Source organism: Dreissena polymorpha, chromosome 2 (assembly GCF_020536995.1).
Source record: "Dreissena polymorpha isolate Duluth1 chromosome 2, UMN_Dpol_1.0, whole genome shotgun sequence".
Taxonomy (NCBI): Eukaryota; Metazoa; Mollusca; class Bivalvia; order Myida; family Dreissenidae; genus Dreissena; species Dreissena polymorpha.
Window position 1 is genome coordinate 65,316,361 of NC_068356.1, and position 5,293 is coordinate 65,321,653.

General features: G+C 32.3%; 1 long non-coding RNA gene across 1 annotated transcript; it reads left to right on the top strand.

Annotated features, from left to right (window-relative positions):
* Positions 1-390: 390 nt before the first annotated feature.
* LOC127867372 (uncharacterized) lies at positions 391-5,293 on the top strand. The gene is made up of 4 exons (XR_008043467.1): positions 391-591; positions 1,059-1,112; positions 1,801-1,910; positions 2,427-5,293. It is a non-coding gene; the product is annotated as an uncharacterized LOC127867372 (long non-coding RNA).

Here is a 5,293-nt window from a genome sequence, read left to right on the forward strand (position 1 = left end):
AGTGTCGCCTAAATTGGATTTTTGCTAAGAAGAGACATCATTTTAACGAAAAGTGTCATAAAAGCGGAAAGTGTCGTCCCAGATTAGCCTGTGCGGACTCCAGAGGCTAATCTAGGACGACACTTTACGCACATGCATTTAGCCCATTTATCTCAGAATGCGATTCATTTATTCGCATTAGGCTTTAAACGCTAACGAGCTATTTTTTCAATTTATATAAATGATTTCGGGTGATTTTGTATAACGCATATTTAAAGCAGTAATGTTACGTTTCTCGACCATTGCATAATCATCCAGTTGTATTTTCGTTTAAGGCATACATAGAGAGAAATCGGGAAGTAAAGCTTAAGACTAATTATACAAGCTATATTCACGGACTGTTTTATCAGTAAGAAATGCCTTAAGGCAAACGCTATGTAGATTTTGCAGCTTTATGTTAAGGCAATATGTGTTCACATCGCATCATTGATTAAGGAAGTTTATTTTACGATTTTCAGTTAGTTACATTTATTCATAACCTATCCTTGCGCATTGTATTCAAAACAACCGTATTAGGAAAACATATTATCGGGACTAAAAACAAAACGAACCGTAAGTGCTGTAATTATTTTGGGACACATTAAATAATTACTTGACGATGTAGTATTGCAAGTCATATAAAGTCAATTTAAGAACAACAACAAAGCGCTACAGCTTCATCACATGAGAGTATCAAATACTTAACGATCCATTTATTATATCTGCATTTATGTTTTTGACATGCTTTTTAAATAAATTAAATAACAAAATGCTTGTAATTTTCATTCCGTTGATTTTGTAATTTTTATTCGTTGTTTTGCTTAACGAACACTTTTTACAAATCCTACTTCTGATTGTGGCTTATGTAAATTCCGTTTATGGTTTGCTCCTGTCTTTTTCTGTAATTATATTTTTTAGATTTAAAATTCACAATTTGTGATGATTTCGGAAAATGGTCGTTATAATAAAAGTTTTTAATTGGTTGAAATGCAACCAAGTTGACATGCTTTTATTCACCAATATAGACCAATTATTTGCAGATTAAATCTGATATAGTTCATCTGACTGAACAATGAAAATGGCGGACAACAGAGGTAACTAAAACTGATTAGAGTTGACACAGTTGTTATTCATTTATCCCAGAAGTTTCATTACAATTAAAAGCATTATATACAATAATGTTGCTTTTAGTACCATCACACAATATTAAGTTAATGTTTTGGGAGTAAATTATGCAAATCTCAGGTTTGGAGAGCAAGCGCGAGATCGGCTTCGGGCAGTGTCAAAAGCACGACGTAGCTTCCCGAAGCCAATCTCGCGTTCGCTCGTAAATGTTCGGATATCGTCGCGGGAAATTAACATAAAATATATTATCACACATAAAAAGAAAAACGAGCATTTTGTATCTCGTTAAATCTATGTTACCAGAACACATCTAGCGTTGAAATATTGCTATAAGGTACACTGATTCTTTATGGTATATATTTATTTAACAAAATATTTTACGAAATATTCATTGGTTTTGAGCATGTATATGGCTTTAAATTTATTTTCCAGCCATGTAAATTTAATAAATATGTTTATAATTATGATGAGCTTGCAATAGGTATGTTCAATAACTATTATGATTCCATTCTGTTACACAATATTGTATCTGACTGGAAATTTGCATAGCAAAGTTCTATATGTAATTGGTTGTGTTCTTCATAAAGCATACCAATCACATACGGATATATCAAAATATTATGTTGACAATGGAATAGATTATTTGTATCCTACCAGGATATGGAACTATGCCGCCCGGAGCCCCTGGTCCACACCAACCATCCCCAGGGCCATACCCTCCGATCGGGCAGTATATGCCTGTAACACCTAATTGTATGGCATGTCGGGTAGGTACATTGTTATTCATACCCAGCAAAATATTGAAGCGTATTACGGTATAAATACAATATTTATGAGGTTCAATTGTTCCATCATAATGTATAATTGAGTAATTTAACATAATTCGCTTACTTTAAGTATTTTCGGGATACGGCCTTTGCCAAGCGAAGTATAATCGTATAATGATAAAAGTCAATTGATGTCATGTGATGTTAAGCGTTTGTTTTTTACGAAAAAAAAAACACAAATAAAAAAGTGAAATACGATTCTTATCATTGAGTCAGTGTTACTCCAGCTTCCATTGGTTTTATTTTACATATTGTGCTGCATATCATGTATTTAACAGGCAACTGGCCACTCGCTTTAAATAATTTAACCTTGCATATGGTGTTAAAAACACTCTCATAATACTGTAACTTGACTTTCATTGTTCTTATTTTAGAGTAAGAATGGCAAGTGTTGTTCTCATGATATTGTTTTAGTTTCTTGCTATCTTGTTTGTATCTCATAATTGGCTCTTGTAGGTTGGCTTCATGCAAGAGGGGTACTCCATTGTTGGTATTATACTTGCCATCGTCTTTTTCCCTATCGGCATCCTTTGCTGTCTGATGATGAAAGAGAAGAAGTGTTCAAACTGTGGGTCTACCGTTTCCATGTAAAGCCGCAATATCTACGAACTTATAATGAAGAAAGATTGGTGTTGAGGTGCACATATCTTACAATGTGCCTGCATTATTTCTACATGGATCCATAACCCTACTTACATAGCATTATTGGAGACTCTAACCCTAATATAAAAAGGTGCCAAAAAACGTTATTTTGTGTTTTTGAAGGTATAAATACATGTATATTATTTTAATGCTTGTTTGATTTTCATGGAGATGTTTTGTCATTTCCTAGTTTGTTATACTATAAGATGTAAGGGAAATTCTAATTTCATACCTAGTATGAATTGTTATGAACAATGCTTTTCCTAATCTCTCTACATAATAACTTGTAAATTTTAATTCACTTTCTAAGTTTTCTAAATCTTGTTCTATCTCGCTGAATTTATTAAACATATTGTCCATTTATACACAAGATCATTTGCACTTTAAGAAAACCCGTGTCAGGGAAAAATAATCTTGTAACTGAAACCGCACTCAGCGGGATTTGAGTCATATCGACGTTTTTCATTTAAAACTTCCTGTTCAAATAACATCCATATCTATAGAACACGCTTCCGGTTGTGATGTGCCACGTTATGGTGGTATAGATGCTCTGTGGTGTACCGCATTTGCTCTTTAAAACTTAAGTGTATGTTGCAAGTGTGCAACGTAACTCGTACTGTTTTTCGACCAATTGTGTTGACAATAATACAAACAAATTCGTTGCAGTGGTAATTATTATGTTACTATTTTCCGCTATATTAAAACGATATTGTTGATGATGATAATGATAGATATTACTATTATTATTATATAATTAAGAATGAAAAATTGACCGGAAAAGATTTTGAATGGCATAAGTTAAAAAGGCTTCATGTCAACAAACGATTTCAGAAACAAACTACAGCAAACTGTGGACTCTCATAGTTTTTGCTCTATTTATTCGCAGTAAGAAGAAATGATTTGAATCTAAGACATGACTTAGTTGGGACTCTCATAGTTTTTGCTCTATTTATTCGCAGTAAGAAGAAATGATTTGAATCTAAGACATGACTTAGTTGGTCATATGAGTATTCAAAGCGTAAATTGCGTTTCAAATGTAACATTTACAGACGAATTGCACTCAAAGACTATGAGATACATATTACTGTAAAAGCATGTGGATAAAAAATAATGATTACGTCTGTACACAACAACGTCGTTTACTGAACATATACAAACTCAAATTTTAATTTTATCGAGTAAGGTTTCAATGTGTTAGATGTGGAACATGTTTGAAACAAATGCGTTTGATATAGGGTATAGCATACACCAAATGAGCTCTTAAATATTAGACAACGATATAAGACACACAATTTTATGTTGTCATTTTAATCAGCCTTAACATACGACAGTTAATACACAAAATGTTGAAATGAACGCGGTCTCTTTAACAATTATAACGGAAAGACCCAGTATATTAATTTTCTTAAAGATCATAAAATGCTCAAAATTAACGAAAATTTCGTAGCATAAATATATCTCATAAAAAATTACTGTTCCTTAAGGCAATATCCAAAATTTCATCGCTAGATTTGGTCTGGTAATATTGATTTCACGAGATACAACACGCTCGTTTTTATTCTTTTGTAAAACAGTATATTCCCTTTGAATTACCGCCGACGTTATCCGAACATTAACGAGCGAACACGAGAATGGGCTCGGGCAGCGTCGGAAGCAAAACATAGTCCTCGTGATTTATTTATAATTTGTTTTACATTTCAAAGGTAATTCTTTTATAGTTACAATTTGTAGATTATCTTCATAAGTGTGTTAGTTCAAATAGCGTTTACTTTATTGCTTTGTATATTCAATTGAAATGGTGTATATCTGACGCTATAGAATTCTTATAAAACCGTGATAATACTTTCTGGAATAGCTTGCATAAAGAATATGAAAATGAACGCAAACCGAAGTAATCCGATCCTGCCTCGAGATTATCCTCAAAACGAGCAAGATGACATCGTGAAACGATTTTAAGATGCTAACAAGTTGAAGAGTGTTTGTATTTTAACTATTTTATACCAATGTTACGGTCTTCCTATTGTTATTAACCTTCGCTTGGCACTTTTTTGTTGTTGGCAGTTTGTATTAAGCATAATAGTATTGGACAGTGTTTACGGATCTTTAAACGACGAGCTTTTTATTCTTACACAATTTTCAATTTTGACTGATTCAAAGCGATTTCGTTAGAAGAAACACATGAACATCATACATGTTTTTGTATTGTGTGACTGTTCTGTACATTCGGGTCGGAAATGACACATACTATTTATTTTAATTTAATTTGCACCAATAGTGAGTGGGTTTTATGTATAATTCATACTGAATATACTGTGATTCGAACAAATTACAATTTTGATGATTTTTGTGTTTATGCATGTCGACTTTTTGCCGATTTTATTTATATTTCAAATCATAACCTTGTAATAAATAAAGGGATAAAGGCAGAGATGAGTTAATGTTAGCATTTTTATTTTCATAGAAAATTCGTTTTTACTTATGTAATCAAATACATGATGAAGTATATAGAATATTATGGCCATGAAGCATGGACTTTATGTTTGTTATTGGTGTATTAATTGTGTGCATTGCCTGGTAATTGTTTATGTATGTAGAACATTTTGCTGATACCAGAAATGATTTTACAAAACGGATACGTTACTTAACTGCTTGTCTATATATCAAAATAAATATACAACTTC